Here is a 17,229-nt window from a genome sequence, read left to right as displayed (position 1 = left end):
CAATGATCACTCCATATCAGACTTTTCAGTCCTCATCCTCAAAGGAAAGCAGTGCAACATCTTCAAAAGACAAGCTTGGGAATTTAAATTCATAACTCTGCTGGATACTAGAAACCATGGTCTTAACAGAGGCACTAGTTTTATGGCTCATTACAACAACTTGTAACATACCCTGCTGCCTATTAAACCTTCTTTGTCCTACAATGGCAGAGGTGTTAATTTTCTTCTTTATTTTAAGTGGTTTCACATATTGTATGTGAGCCCCTTATGCTTAATAATCTGTCCCACCTTGTATTTAGCTTGGACACTCTAGTTACCTTCTCCAGACCTGAGGAAGAGCTCTGGGAAGCTTGAAAGCTTGTCCCTTCCACCAACACAAGCTGGTCCAATAAAAGATATATCTTTCTTACTTTGTTTCTAAAATTATATTTGTCCATTTATTTTATCACCTGTGTGGCTTTTGTAGTTGCAGCCATTGTTCTAATTTTCCAGAAACCTACTTTCATAGTTTATTTTGCCTTTAGTAGAGAACTTCTCGGTTTTGGGCTTCCTGATGGCTTTCACCAAGACTCATCACTTTTACTAAGACAGAGTCCATTACTTTGCCATGCTGTTTGCCAGAATGGCTACCTTCCTGTATTATAACGTAACTTTTTTTTTTTACAAGGCTAGGTTGTTGGCTTATCGCTCAATTCCAGACCTGGAGGACCAGTTGACTGTTTTGCATCTGGTCCCTACCCTTTGACCTGTCTGGCTTGGGTGGCCCTATCAGGATTGAAAACCCCCACCAACATAGCTTTCAGGATCACTGCTGCACACAAGCATTCCCACTCTATCAAGGTGCAGTCCATAGGGAAGATATTCTTTGGACTTTACTGCTTTTAAGTGTTAAATAATTTCTCTGCTTTCTTAGTATTACACAGTCAGTTAACACTCTCTGTCCCTTAGCCAAGCTACACATCTACTTTTTAAAAAAAGTTATAGTGATAATCATTTCATCCCCTTAATCATGTATGTTGTTTTTCTCTACTTCTTCTCTAACTTTTTTGGAGTGAAAAACAAGTGCTGCCAGTGTATATAGTAATGGACTGTCCCTTCATAGCACAGTGATGAAATGTGTCTGCATCTAAAATCCTAAATCACGTTGGCTTGCAGCCATATAGTATTGCATGCTGATCTCTAATTGACTATCCACTAACTCCTCTAGGTCTCTTGGCAGTATTATGTTCCAGGTTTCTCTCTTCCATGGAATGCCTGTACGCTTGTGTGTACATAAAATTATTTCTTATTACTGTGCAATTGTGTTCTGACTGGCACACAAATGCTATTCCTAGTGTCTCCTTATAGTTTAATATGTTATGCAGCTAGACCCAAAAAAACCCCAAGACAAAACCCAAACTATGTACACATGTGCATCGGAGGGTGCATTTACACTGCACTCCTCTTTTGGTGGTGTGAAGCATACATACTTATGTAGCTCCCCTAGCAAAGGTATAACTAGCAGTATAGACTGGGAGGCATTCTTAGGCGCATACAGTAAAGACATGCCTGAATGGTGTGAGTATGTATTTGAGTACATTCCCAACATGACTGTCTACTTGCCAAGCTGTGCCACCCTGTCTGCACCACCACAGGGAAAGGCTTCAGCAGAGGGGAAAGCCTCTGGTCGGGGGATAGCAGCAGGGAAAGGCTCGGCCTTTTCCCTGCTGCCTTCCCTTTGCCAAAGCCTTTCACTTAAAGCGCTCTCAAAAATACAAGTCTAACATAACCAGCATCTCACAGAGCAGAAATGCCAGTCGTCCAAATGCACAACATGAACTGGCTACTTTAAATGAGCTGATGAGACCCAGGAGACAAACCTACACTTTTCCACAGCTTTTTAACTGGTAAAGGAGGAAATGTAGCATCGTAATGTTAGCAGATATCACCTCTTGGAAGATGATAAAAGGATGCCTAAGTTTAACCTACTTCAAAAAGGGACCAAAAAACCCCAATCCCCCACATTGTAACAAGCAGAAACAGGAAAAGCACTGTAGGGAAGAAAAGAATTCTACCGTGCTTTTCCTGTTTCTGCTTGTTACAATGTGGGGGATTGGGGTTTTTTGGTCCCTTTTTGAAGTAGGTTAAACTGGCATTTCTGCTCTGTGAGATGCTGGTTATGTTAGACTTGTATTTTTGAGAGCGCTTTAAGTCTTAAATAGTCTTAAATACAGAGCTGTAGAAGACCCAATCTAAGTTAAACAAACAAGCGTAGTTATTTATTATTATAAGAAATGAACAGAAGATAGAAATTTCAGTCCTGGGTGAGGTGGCAGATACTTTGGCACATGTAAACTCTGTTATTAAGAAAATTTTATTTAAGAATATATTTTTATAAAGTTCACCAGGCCATGTTCAGTTAACTACTTGGCTAGAGTTGAAATGGTTTAAATCAATGGTGCAGTTACTCTACAGAAGAAACTAAAAAGCTGCTCCCCCACTGGTCTCCTACTTTCTTCAGGGGAAAAAGTATCTATCTTAAATTCAATTCCCTGCTCCGTTACAGACTTCCTATTTGACCTGGGGCAAATCACATAGCCTCTTTCTTCCTCAGGTCCCAGTCTGTAAAATGGTGATAATAGCATAAGTACATTAAAGATTGTGAAGTGCTTTTGTGATCTACTAATGAAAAATACAGTGTAAGAGCTGAGAATTATTATTAAATAAAGCAATCCCATAGGCCTGATCTAAGACCCATCGTGAGCTTCAAATTAGGCTCCATGGGTATGTCTACACTGAGGAGAAAAAATACACAGCACAACTGACTCGGACTGGCAGGGCTCTTGCTACAGGGCCAAATATAGCACTGTATGTGTTCCCATTCAGGCTGGACCTCAAATTGTGAAACCCGGGGAGGAGGGTGGTTCTCAGCCTGAGCTCTAGCTCTACACTGGTTTTGAACCCCATAGTGAGAACCCAGGCTCTGATGCTTGCTTCCCCAGGTGTTTTTCTGTTTATTCTGCAGTGTAGAAGTACCGTATGAGACTACACACAATAAGATGAGTAAATAAGAAGTAAAGAAAGGTGGGGTTTTTTCTAATACTGAATGTAGACAATATTAGTGGCTTATTTTAATCTCAAAGCCTTTACTATATTAACGCTAACAGAATTGATTTGATGTGTCATCTTGAATAAATGATAAAATATAAATGAACTTTCAGTACATCACCTGCAGAGAAATTGGGTCTGCAATGTTCTAGTGAGTATACACATCCTCATTTGAGATTTTCCATGGAGTTTAAAGTGAAGAGGTAGAAAGTTTGCCCTCATGTGATGAGAGCTACCTTTTTTGAATAAAACTGCATATATTAAATAATGGATTTACACCATAGCAAACTAAGTGCTGCAAACCTGAATATTGTTTTCCAAATGCTTTCTTCCACTAGGTCTCTGTATTACAGTGCTCTCTGTGCTTAGCCCTTTCATCATATAACAGACAAGTCTGATCCCAGTTCAGCAAAGCACTTAAAACATGTTTAAGTCTAATTGGATTCAGTGGAACTTAAATTAATGTTTCCGTGCTTTGCTGAACTGGGGCCTCAGTTTGCAACTGTAAAAAAGTGTTGAGGAGGTGGTGACAAATCTATATTTCCTTATCCCTCCAAACGACTACTAGTCAACTTGCATATCTTGCACTGTGCAAGCCAGCTGGGGGCTAGTAGATTCATAACGTGCTATCCCTCTGGAGATCAGAGTGCAAGATTCCTTCAGATCCTCATCTGGGAGTGGTGTGGAGTTACTACATTTTACTCCTGGGAGAAGAAGAGTCCTTTCAAAGCTTTGCAATGATACTTCTGGACAAATCAGGATTAGCACTAACTGGCTCCAAAGGGAGTTTTGCTGAGACCTCCTTGTCCAGAAGACATGGAGTCTTCAGGATGGAGGAAGGAAGGAGTCTTGAGGCTCAGAAGTCCATAGAGGAAGAACAACAAAGCATTCTATGTAAGTGTGAGTTTTACATTTATTGTAAAAGAAATGTGTAATGCTAATTAACCATCTTCACTAACTGAAAATCCCAGTCCACAATAATCATCGGACCATAAAATGGCTTAAGGAAAATTATTTCGTCTAATTCTACAGAAGCTGTAAAGTGCATGATCAGGCAGAATAAATACCTTCAGAATAACTAGGTGTACAAAAACATTCTCATAGAATTTTATTTGTCCTCTTTAGGTGTCATGCAGATATAGGTACATATGAATTTTTTACAGCATTTTTGAGGGTTTTTTGCCGCCAAGGTAAATTCCTCCTTAATGCACTTGACTCCCAGTCCTGGAATAGATGCAGTTACTGTGACAATTCTGAATCAGATTTTTTAAGCACCTTTTTCATACTACATTTACCTCTGAAACCTCCAATTATGAGGCTGAGAAAATACAGTCTTGAGTTGACTAAATTAACTTTTCCTGATCCAAGAGATTAAATGTTGCTGTAATTTTTTAAGTAGAACCTGTCTAAGTAGAATTCGCCATCAAAGAAAATCTTGTGAAGTTGAGCATATAGGATTTAGGGAAAGAGTTCTCCTGGGGAAACTGATTAGTTAATATTTAAGTAATCTCTGTCTTTTTGTCATCCCCACTGCGCTTCCAAACCTGCAACACCACAAATGATTCTTGGTGATATCAAGAATGATATCAAGAATGATTGATGATATCAAGAATGATTCAAGGTGATACTCGAGTCCTTTTATTGGATAAATATCAGAAATGGTAGATTATTTGTTTTTATTTTGGCCTGAGAAGAGGTGTAAACTCTTGTGCTTCCTTTAATAAAACTCAAAGTAGGCCATAATCCCCAGCACTGTCTCCTTTAACTAGTTTGATTCTCAGTTTCCAGAGTTTTAATTACAGTGGTTGCTCCCATTAGGTGGTCTTGTTTCATGGCAGGATGTTAGACAGCATTCTCACTCTCAGTCATTTATGTGGACTGCGGGTATGTCTGTCAAACCATAATGAGCAATGAAAGAATGAAGAATGTTAATTTAACTGATGCTGCTTTTGCTGTTAACGGTAAGTACCACCAGCTGCACCTCATAAACATTGCTGTTTGTCTGCCTGAGCTCTGCTATTCAGTGAGGCCTGGCTTGATTGATAGAGGCGGAATTAGAATGATGGGTTGCGTGGAGCAACTTTCCTGCAATGCTACTTCTGTGAGTGTTTTTTTTTATTGTGAGAGACAGCTCCTAAATTTTAATTGCTTTTCGAACTTGCAAGTGCTGCTTGTGTCAAATGTTGATAATTGGTTTATGACAGAGGTATTCTAAATTAAGGAGAGGTCAGCACAGATAATTTGCATATTACCTACTGGAGGAAAAAGGTTCTGTTGAAGTGACACTTTGCTAGTATTAGAACTTCACTCTTATGTGTAAAGTTTCCATTACCGATACATGATTTCTTAAACAATGGGTTGCACTAGGAAAGGAATATCTTGAACAATAGCAGCGTTCAAAGTCCTCTTATAGTGAAGTTACTGAACAATGTACAACTTTATGAAGAGTTTGTTTCCAGCACATTCAACATTCATGATAACCTGCAAAATAAAGCTGGATGCGTCTGTAAATCTATCAGTCTTTGTATGTATGAGGCAAAATACACACTCTGCTTCTGCTGAATGATTTGTTATTATATTGGCCAATATCCAGCAAAGAACATAACACTGGCCACTTTTGCTCTGGTGCCACCTAACACGGCTGCTACTCTGAAACCCCTCACCTTGTGAATCTCTCCTTCCTTTGGCAGCCATGGGGCCTCTGTTATGGTTTCCCCTGTGGTATGGAATGTGCTCTCCTTGTCATCTTTTCCAGTGCTTCCCTCCTTGGTCTAAATGCCTTGATCTTTTCCTAAAGTGTTTTTATATTCTTCTCCCTGTTTAGACCGGTTTAGACACCCTTAGTTTGATGGTGTTTATTTGCATTTTACTCTGTGCGCATATGAATAAAGCATTTAAGGGGTGGGGAGGGAAAGTAAAGTTAAAATTTTAAACTCTCAGTAACATTATATTATTTTCCACTCTCTTCTAATACCCATCCCAAACTCTGCGTGCTTAACTATTAAAAGGGACAATATTCTATCACAAATCAAAGTGCCATCAAACACTTGATTGGGACACCATTAGCCAAAAAAAAAAAAAAAAAAAAACCAACACCCTACTAAGTTATGGAAGTACGTAGCTTTCTCTAGTTCTTTTGTTTTCTGTGCATTGTTAATGAAGAAACTGAAGAAGACAGTGATGGAGTGCTGTGATGGAGTATACAAACCCCACAGTGAGCCTGGTGAGGAAGGTGTTAATAATTTGGCCTGCAAACAGAGGACTGCAGTTAGTTCCTCTGGGCAACACCTGTGAGAAATATCCAGCTTAAAATAAACAACCTTCCAAGTGGAGTGGATAAGAGGGAAAAAACAGGCTTTGGAGAGCTGGCTGCGTTGCCAAGTGGAATACAACCCTTCCAGGCTCAGAAGGAACTATCCTCACAGGGACTGAGAACTACAGCTACAAGTAGAGGACTGAGTTTTGGTCTGTAATTTGGGTTAGACATCAGAGTGCTGGAGGAACTCATGCCCTGGATGCATTTCTACTCCCCATTTGTGCCTGTTGGCTTGTTTGCAGGCAGATGCTTATCCAGGGGTTTCCCGGTGGTATGGAAGGCTCATGTTAGAGTGTCTGGCTACTTCCAGAATGAGACAGAGTATACCAATTTCAGTGATATAAGGAAAGGCCTCTAGACAACCAATTTATAGGATTTTGTTCATCTGAGCCAGTGTATGGACTGACCAATGGGCGAATAGTAGCAGCTGACCAAGGCTTTTCTAAAGAAACCAAAGGCCTAGTTATGGACTCTCTGACTTTGGAGACTAACCTCAGCCTACGCTTGGCTTGGAACAATGATCCTTATTCAGCTGGATTTAACTTGTGAATTTACATAAACACCACTTTCTTCCCAGCTTCCCCCTGGAGGCATCTCTGTCATTCATTTGTCTGTAGCCTGCTGAGCTGCCCACTGAGAGGGCACCTGCATGCTTGTCTAGAAGCCACAAGCCAGGATCAGAACTCGGGAATTCTTGGCTCCCAGTCCAATGCTCTGACTGTGCCTCTTACATGTGTCGTTACATTGAGCATCACCCTTCTCTGCCTTCCTCTTCAGGTGTTTATCTGTCGTCTTTCGGGTGTTGATCTCATCTTTGCCACCAGTAGCGCTACTATAACAAACGTGCCTGGATTAGATTTTCCGTCTTTAAAATGGGGTGAGGGAGGAAGAGAACTAGTTTTCTAAATTTCTGATCACATATGTGAGGTAATTATTAACTTCAGGCAGGCTGCATTAAACAAAATCTTTATTTTCAACAACTCCATCAACTTTGTGCTCATTTTCATCAGGCAGGGAGTTCCAGATCGACCACATAATGTACTACTAACCATTATTTTCTCACCTAGTTTGCTCAGTATTAACAGATAATAGATGATCCCATTAAAAATAAATTTGACTCTGCATCCACGAAGATGTGAAAATTGGAGTCTCTCATCATGATTTAAAATGTGTGCTCCCTCGTTCAAAGGGGGTATAAGACTCTCTTTTGCAGATGAAGTAGGCCAAATTGCTGGAAAGGCTGCTTCAGTGGCACACAGGTTAATGTAGATGCATTATGTATTTATGTAACCCATAAGAGGATAACTTTTTAGCAGATGATCTGGGCTGAATGTGCACTTGATCAGGGATCCTCATTTATAACTCATGGCCACACTACTAGTTTGGCATGAAGTCACCCCTATAATCATGAATATTCTGTAGCTCTACAATGTAGATTCGGAGGAAAGATCCTGAGGTTCTTGTGATTAAGGCTCTGGATTGCAGACCCAAGATACCTGGATACCTGGCCCCTTGTGTGCACATGGGCAAGTCACTTCAATCTCTCTCTACCTCAGTTCCCCATCTCTAATAATACTTCCTTTCATGCCCCGCCCCTCCTTTTCTTTAAAGATTGTATTGTCTTTGAGAAGGATACTGTCTCTTCCTATATGTATGTACCGTACATAGCACTGGCTACAACATTAGTTGGGAAATTGTAGGCACTACTGCAATACAAATAATAGTTGCTTTTGCTGGGGAGAGGGGAATAATTCCATATGAATTGCAATAACACCTTGGTCAAAATATAGCAAATAACCACTGACACAGACATGACTTAATACAAATAGGGGAAGAAGTGACATGATTCATGTGTAACCATGAGCATATGTCATATTTTCTTTGTAACTCTTACCCCCCCACATCCTTTGCCATCTTTTGCTGTGCATGTCTGACTTTTGGGTGTAAGCTCCTTGGATCATGGACCTTATCATCTTTATTTGCCTGTGTCACTTCAGTGGTTCATACGGCAAGCCTCTGTGAAACGAAACAGTCCCGCTGTGCAATACGGTGAGAAAAGGTTGGTTTGTTTTGTATCGTCACTTTCATGCAAAAGTCCCCTGACTGGGAACCAAAGGTGCAGGTGAGTGACTGTGTTCATGTGACCAGCCTGCACCATTAAATGCTCCATGGATCGCTGTTTTGAGAGCTTCTGATTTTAAATGACAAAAGAGGGACAGAGGAATTGAGTGAGGAGAATTTCTGAGCTGAGACTTTAAATGAGATGGAGTGTGTGACAAAGCAAGCGTGTTCCCAAGTAGTGGGAGATGTAGAGGAGAAGGCTCTTGCACCTGTAGTGGGATGAGTGTATGGCAGGATGGACAGGGATTAAAGTTAGCTGAGCAGAAGGAGCAGTGTGAGAGGCATTCCATTAGATAAGCTGGAGCATGTCCATCTTAGTCTCAACACATACACACATTAGTTTACATAGTGAATAACAAGCTTCTAATAAATCTTTACAGACAGGATACAGAACCATGCCTAGGTCTACAGTTCATGTAACACTGGCCTTCCAACTTGTATTGGCCAAACTCACTTTTGAAAAGAATCAACTAACAAATCAACATTAGTGTAGACCTAAGAGGACTCGCTCCCTTCATTTATCTGTATAAATCCAGCTAATCTTGATGCACACACACTTACATCTCTCACCAAGGGAAGGGTTTTAGTTCTACTGCTTAACTATTAATGTCTCCCTAGATAAGATCAAAGGAGTGAGAATGGAGGTAAAAATGACATAACAGGACACGAGCTTGCTTTATACTTTGGCAAAACACATTAAAAGTAGCAGGGGTCAAGGTGGTTGTTTGAGGTTTGGCAGGCTGTCTCGATGGCTTAAGCATGTGATTTAACCCACCATGCATTATTACCCTTTTAGTTACACCACCAGCCACGTGGTTGGCATTTCTGGGTTCAGTCCTTAGGTCGTTGCCGGGTACATTGAGGAGAGACTGGGAAGGCTCTGGAAGAGTGATGCCTCCTGTTCTCTACCCCCAATTCCACGCATGCATAGCTGGACTATGATGAATTATAGTGACTGTTGGTGGGAGAGTTTTTATGATGCTGGGCCAGTGTGGTACAGGAAAACGGGGGAAAAAAAATCTATGGCACCACTGCTGCAACTCCTCTAAAAGATGTATTTTAATTGTGATTGTGTGTGTGAGATGGTGGTTGTGTGCATGCATTCCACAGCTTCACATGGTTCATCGCTTCACATGGTTCATCCCTGCACAAGTCTCAAATCCCAACCATCTTAAGTGCTGGAGGTAGCTAGAAGACTTTGGCTGCTGAAACAGCTCTCTTTGTTCACAAAGATTCCAGTTACCCTGCTCTAGGATGCAGCTGCTCTTCAATACTTCATCTTTTAAAACGTGTTTTCTTTTCCTTTGTATTAAACACCCTCAGCTGCCTGTGTCTGGATTTTTGGTCAATCTTCCTTTTTTTTGTCACGTGCTTTTATTTTTAAATGAGGTGTTTATTTTAATTTAGATTTCAGTTTGTCTAGTGAAACCAGAATAAGCCCACGAAGTATAAGTTGACTGTGAAGACCACATAATAGTGGTGAAGTGTAGTGCTTCCTCAGCACCACATGGGAAGGCCGCAGACCCTGGGTTTATATAGCCTAAGTCACTTTTCATTTTTATTATTTTAAATTGAGCAACTCAATTTTCATGGCATATCATCCTTAACTCAGTTGAATGATATCTACAGTACTCATGCAAACTAACAGTTTGCATCAAGAGAACAAAATTCTTGCTGTGAACAAATTATTTTAGATGGTCATGGGATCCAGAACTCCCAACTGCTTGCTTGACTCTAAGGTACCCGACCCCCTCCCACACACAATCAGCTTCCTTCTCCCTCTACACCCCCAAAGAGTTTTAAGGCAGGAAGAGCCGGTAGTCTGTTATATCTCTATGGTGTCATCCTCCAAGGAAAGGTCAGGGTGCTGGTACTCTCTTAAAACAGGATGGGGAAGGAGCAGGTTAGGGGCTCCTATGAATGTATGAGGATGCTGCCCACAGCTAGTCCTTGCCTCTGACACTAGCCAAAAGTGATACTATATGAGACTTTCAGCTTAGGGCTTAAGCCCCTGCCAAAATAAGAGTAGAGGTCTTCCCCCACCCCCAACCATGACACCCCAAGTGGTTGAGTGAGAGTACACAGAATGCATCTTCACACCCCTCTGCTTTAAATAAGTTGAAATTACTTTTGCCAACCCTTCTGGACACACGGGAGAAATTCAGCTAATTAAGGAACAAGAAGAAATACCTGTTACTTTCTCGCTGAAGTAATAGGCTGAAAGTAACAGGCATCTTATAGAAGTTACTCCTGTAGGTTTTGAAATCCTTTCTGCAGGAATCCTTTTAACCACCTGTTTCAGGGTACTGTCCAGCGCAGGCCACCCCACAGTGTGGCAACGCAGTCACCTCACCTCACATTTCCCTTCAGACTAATTTGCACTTACTCAGGCATTTCAAAATAATGTTCCCTCTCTTGGGGTCTGGCATATTAAGCCGTAACATAAAATAAGCAGTTTGGCCTTTCTAGGCACAAGCCGTTCTTCCCGAGTCCTGTTTAACACACACTTCCTTCCTGTTTTGCATCAGCAGGCCAAGCAGGTTTCTTCTTAGTTTCTGCTGCCCTTTGGCTCTTTGCAGAACCCAACATGGTTCCTTTTAGCTCTGTGATCAAAATCTTCCTGCCTGTGGTGCAGGGTTTCTCTACGGTCTTTCTTCTTAAGACAGGGTTTATTAGTCTCCCATCCTGGCTCTACTGCTGCAAAGCCTTCTTGCTCCCTTCAGGTCTCTGTATCTGTGTGACCACACAGCCTATCTTACAGAATGCATGGCCTGGCTACCTCCTCACATGACCCTTGATTATCTGACTCAGAGCTTGGAGGAACGAATGGGCTTGGGCCAGTTTTGCTTGCTTACAGAGAAGGCCTGAAAAAAGTTTAAGGGCAAAAACAAACATTGTTTTATTTACAGTGGACTTTTTAGGTATTTTCTATCCTGGCAAACTCTGGAATACCAGTAGAACTTTTAACATCTCAGGAGACAGAGGCTGAAAGTTGAGCAACAGGTGGGGAAAACAGTTAGGACTTTAAAAGTCTGTGGTTTTGTTGGTGTCACCTGTAATTCCAAAGTCTAACAACCATTTTAGTGAGAAGGTCAAATTTTGGTTAAGATACAGCAGCCACTGCTTCGGTTAAGAGATGAGAGCTCTCAACATACTGCGTGTCTCCAAGACGCTCACCAAATCCTCAAGAAAGCCAATAGATCATAATGAAGCATGAAAAGTTGGCTGTGAATTTTTAAGGACGTCCAGCTAGCGTAGCAAGCTGCATGCGTCCAACTTCAAAGAAACTTTATTGTGGAGGTGAATGATTTTGCTCAAAATATTGAAAGTTCAGAGAAATAGACTTTCTAGTGTCTTTTTTTTGCATCTGGATATCCTGTCTTTGAGCTGCACGTATCGCAACATGAATTTTCACTTAAAAGTGTTTGGGAACATTTTAGATACTTTAGAACAGACAAGAACTTCTCCTTTGCATCATGACAATCATTTGCATGCATTTGCTAGTACAGATAAACATTGTGTGGATAATGTAATGACCATTAACAATGGTTTAGAGTGGTCCAAGATAAGAGGAGGTAATCATCTCATGCTTTGAGGGTAGCCTCCTATGGGGTCTAACTTCAGGTTTCACCTCCATATGCAGCATTGCACAAATAGGCATATTAGAATTTTAACTCTCATTTAAAGCATCAAGTGTAGACCCCTTCAGGCAAGATACCAGATTAGATTGACCCCTATTGCATTGTGAAATGGCCAATCTTCCTTTCCTATAGAGCTGGGCACCCAGAAATAATCTGTGGTCCTTGTCTAATACTGATTGTGTGCACAACTTCTAACAAAATGTCCGCCCCCCTTCCCAGTAAGTGCTTTGCTTGCAAAGGATCCTGGCAAGCTTTGTTGTAATAGTTACTCACTATTTAAGTCTGTGTAAAATAGCTTTGTTTATGATCTGATATTTTTAATAGCTTATTTCACTGTTTCCATTTAAACTTAGAAGTGACATCTTTGTTTTTCCCATTTAGAAGGTAGCATAATCCAGATGCCTGTCAAAGGAGTTGTTGATGTAGCATTTTATGAGCAATCCTTCTGTTTGAGTTTATTTTTGTTGTCAGAAATGTTTGCCAAGCTCTTGTGAACTCCCTGTGAATATTACTGAGGTATGCTCCCTTTTTAAGAAAATGATTATCCATGCAGGATTACAAATTATACAGTCAGTCATAATTCTGGGCCATGAAATTTTTTTAAAGCTATGGAATGCATTAGGAGGGGTGGGGTTTAATTTTTGTCTTTAGTGCACATTATCCAGCATTGGGCATCTTTAAAATCACTGTCTCACTGTTGACTTATGTGCTGAGGTCTGTGTGCTCCAAAAGATGGAGATGATATCAACCCACAACACCTAAAGTAATTGGGTATTTGAATGCTAAGCTGCACTCCGGTCTCTGACATACAAAGATGCTCACTTTCTGCAGTGCCAAACAGTGGCCTGTCTAGCTGGTATCTTATGTTCACAAGGTAGTTGATGTCTGGAAAAAAAAAAAACATTAAAAAGGAAGTGATAACTATGGGGCAGGGAGTTTAAAATACCCTCTCCTCTTTAATTTGGCTCATACAGGACATGCATTTTGTTTTAATGGCTTAGAATTTTATGCTGAATCTGCAGTGGTTACTTTTTTCCCTCAATGCAATGTGCTGTTGAACCACAGCTAAATTTGATAAGATTAAAAAAAAATTTACAAGTCCTTTTCAAGATCTTTTGCTGCTAGGTATGTAAATAGCAGCAAGTTTAAACACACCCTCTAAGCCTGTTTTTGTGTTGCCCATATAACAATTTTGCCTGCTCTTGGGACAGCGGGTGGTGGAAGTGGTGATCAGGCAAGGATTTGGGCATAAGCCCTTCTTTATAAGCCATTTTCATAGTGGAGGATTACAGCTTCTCATCCCTCCCCCTTCAGACTGCCTCTGTCTAGCTGTGCCTGCCATTCCCTCCCCCCCCCCCCCCCTTCAGTCTATATTAAGGAACAATGCTGCATCTGGCTGTGCTTAGAGCACCACTGAAGTAAATTTGGCTCTGTATGGGTGTGAACCCAGTCGCAAATTGGGGCCTCAGCTATTTGGGTATTTGAATAGTACATAGAACAATGGGGTTCTGATTCTGTATGGAGTCTTTGCATGCTAAACTAATACAACAATCTCTCCCAAAATTTTGCTTTTGTTGTTGCTGTTCTCTCTAATGGCCCATCATACCATGGGGTGGGGGTCTGTGTCCTTAGAACTCATCTCTTGCTTAAAACCATATGTTGTGACATACTTCTCAGAGATTCTACTCAGAATGTGTCATTCTCATTAAACTCCATTAAAGGAGATATATCATGGCCCTGTGGATAAGGCATAGGAATGGGGAGGCCTAGGTGCTCTTCACTTACCTGCCATGTGATCCCAGGCAAGTCACTTCACCTGTTTGTGTTTCTGTTTCCCTTCCCACCCTGTGGCATGGATTTGGATTGTAAATGCTTCAGGGCAGAGACTGTCTCTTAATGTGTGTTTGAGGCTTCTAGGTGCTGCCACAGTAAAAATTGATGGTAATACTCAGTGGGGGGGGGCATGGGTGCTCACGTCTCACGAGAGAGATACAGCTTATAGGTAGAGCCCCTGAATTGTTTTGTACTGATTCAGAATGTATATAAAATGTAAGTCATGTGCATCTGTCAGTACAAAGTGGAGGGGGAACCCTTAATTTGAGGTATCTGGAGGAAAGAACCACTGACTGCATTGTTCAAGGGAAGCTAGCTGTAAATTGGGAATTAATAGTAACTCATTTTCCGGTCCAAGGATCTCTTGTCACTGTAAAAATTTTCCCCATACAGCCCAAAACTCAAAGTAAAAATGTGAAAGCAATAAGTAGTGTTATATTCAGTTAAAATATTGTATTGATTCCCAGTGTAACTGGGTGCAGACTCACCAGCAGTGCCTCCTGCTGGTCATCAGGGAATTAGTGTTCCAGCCTCTGGAGCGCCCTCTTCAGGCCAGTGTCTCACCTTGCTGCTGGCTCCCATGTCCTTCCTAGGACCCCAGTGCCCCTTTCACTGGGTGCTGACCCCTAGCAGTACCCCACAGTTCTGTGTCTCCCCCTCCCAGGGGAACCCCCCCACCCACTATCCCTACCTTGCCTCATAGCCTCCTGCTAGTCACCAACTAGCCCCCACGCCCTCGGGCAGACTGCAGTATGAGCCACTCATCACAGGCAAGGTTGGGTTTGGACCTGCTGCTTCTGCCTACCCATGGCTGCCCCTGCACCTAATAGTCCACCCCAGGCTGCAGGCCTGGGGCTTTCCTAGGCCAGAGCTCCCTGGCTCCCTTGGCCTATCCCCAGCCCTGCTCCGCTCCAGATACTTGGTTAAGCCCCTGCAGCCAGGCTCTTCTCTTTCTCAAGGCCTGATTCTGAAGTCTTAGTACCGACATTGTAGTAGCTATTCTGAGTCATCCTAGTGACTTCAAATAGGACTCCTCATGGTAGTGTTTGCAGAATCAATGTTTACCCTACTTCCCCGCTTCTTATATTGTAATGCAGCAATGCAGTTGCATCTGCCCAGGTACAGATTTACTTCTTTCTCAGGCCTTGAGAGAGTCTCTCCAGGCTTCTGGCTCACAGCCTTTATAGAGCCAGCTGGGCCCTGATTGCTGTATGGCCCCCAGCTGAGGCTGCTTCCCCAAACAGCCCTCTCTCAGGGCTGTTTTAAACCCCTCTGGGCCTCAGCAGGTGTCCACCCCGCTACACCCAGATAATGGCAGCAGTTCATTCTTGCAGGGATACATGTCACTTCCTGTCATGAAGATTACTTTCACATATATTACATCTGAAAGGGGGAACATAGGCATAAAACTGCTTTGTTATGATGAATAGTGATTTTACACTGGGCATTAAAACTATATTTTTCATATATATATTTTGAAATTGATCTTCTGGGATTATTTTTACTGCATAGACATGCTTTGTGCTAACAAAAACTTGCTTCTATAATGTCATATAGCTTTTAAATAGTCTTGGTCCACTTTGTCTTGTGCATTTGCTTGTGTGCTCTCTTTTTGTAGCAGTTTATTAAGGAGAAGATTGCCATCACCCCCTGGTTTCCCCCCCCCCCCATCTTGATAAGAGGGTTAACACCATGTTACCATGGGTATTGGCCATTCTCTGCTAAACCCTAATAATCCACCAGGAACCTGGCTCTCTACATTTCATGGAGATTTGTCACCTCTGGGAGATTAAAGTTCTTCATGCCGATCATGGTGACATTTAACTTCTCCGATTGTGGAGCTATTTTTCACTTGTGCTGTGCTCATTGGAAGGCTCTTCTTATTAAATATAGATTACTTCATCTTCAGATAGAAATAGACATTTTTCTTCAACTCTTTCTAGGTAGCCTGGTTTCCCAGAAACCACCTGCTAAATGCAAGGGTTTGCTGTCCTGCAGTTTACTTACTGTATTGCCAGAGATTGAATTTGACACAGATTCTGGAAACCACAAGGTAAGAGTACAATTATTTATTTTTTATAACCTAGAAAACAGTTTGTTTTCATGACAGCAAGTCCACATATAAAAATCTTTTCAGCTTTCTCTTTCATGACCTCTTGTCACCTAACACACACAATTCGGGCCCTGTTTTTATCCTTCAATGACTGCAGTAAATCTGTACCTCGGCAGATGCAACTGCCTTGCTGCATTACAATATAAGAAGTGGGAAAGTAGGGTAAACATTGATTCTGCAAACATTACCATGAGGAGTCATATTTGACTTCAGTAGGATGACTCAGAATAGTGAGTACAATGTTGGCACTAAGACTTCAGAATCTGGCCCTACATTATGTAACCTTTACAATAAAAAAAGCTGGAGACTGGGTGGACAAATTCTAGGTCTTAATTTATAGATGTGCATGCACACATTATATATTACACACCAAAATATGTTAAACATTATTAAGGTTGCAAAGGTAAGCACTCAAAAGTGAAGAAATACCAGAATTAAGATTGCCTAAATTTTTAAACAAAACAGACTAAAAAAATGTAAATCCCATCATGTGTCATCCCACGTGGATCAGCACAGTTGGAAGCTTTAGATCCACTGCGCAAACCTCTGCTACTTGAGTTAAAGGAGTAAATAATAGCAGTAATCGGTTGTAATCTTCTATGTGGAGAAGCACTAGCGGGAGATGAGATTTGCCAAAGGGTTTCACAAATACCTGCCGACAGCAGAGGAATGATGAGACTCTGGAATCGTGGGTTCCAATCCAAGGTGGGGGTGCTCTATTCAACACTCTTTTGCCTCCCAACCCCCACCACATGACCCCTTTGCCCTTAATCAGGCCCTGTCTAGTCATGTCTCTTTTCCACCCTGTCTCCTTGTTCCAGTGCTATTCTCTTCACCTAGACCAGCAGTTCTCAACCAGGGGTGTGAGGCTCCCTGGGGGCCTGCGAGCAGATTTCAGGGGGTCCACCTAGCAGAGCCAGCATTAGATTCACTGGAGTCCAGGGCAGAAAGCTGAAACCCCACCTCCCCAGGCCCTGCCACCCAGGGGCTGAAGCTAAAGCCTGAGCAACTTAGTTTCACTGGGCCCCATTTGGTGTGGGGCCCCAGGCAAATGCGCTGCTTGCTGCCCCCTAATGCCGGCCCTGGGTTTTAGATTTAGAAAAACCATTGTTGTGGCA

General features: G+C 41.8%; 1 protein-coding gene across 4 annotated transcripts in view; it reads left to right on the top strand.

Moving 5' to 3' along the window:
- The window catches only part of KLHL29 (kelch like family member 29), a 573,096-nt gene that overhangs the window by 66,074 nt on the left and 489,793 nt on the right, over positions 1–17,229 (top strand). For 3 of the 4 annotated variants that reach the window (XM_043542201.1, XM_037893987.2, XM_043542198.1), the window contains exon 2: positions 15,942–16,051. The exons of the other annotated variant lie outside the window; for it this stretch is intronic. The gene's annotated coding sequence lies outside the window, so the exon portion shown is untranslated. The remainder of the gene's footprint in view (positions 1–15,941; positions 16,052–17,229) is intronic. 4 annotated transcript variants of the gene reach the window in all.

This window comes from Chelonia mydas, chromosome 3 (assembly GCF_015237465.2).
Source record: "Chelonia mydas isolate rCheMyd1 chromosome 3, rCheMyd1.pri.v2, whole genome shotgun sequence".
NCBI lineage: Eukaryota > Metazoa > Chordata > Testudines > Cheloniidae > Chelonia > Chelonia mydas.
Note: the sequence above shows the minus strand (reverse complement) of the source record. Positions and strands in the feature narration are given on the sequence as shown.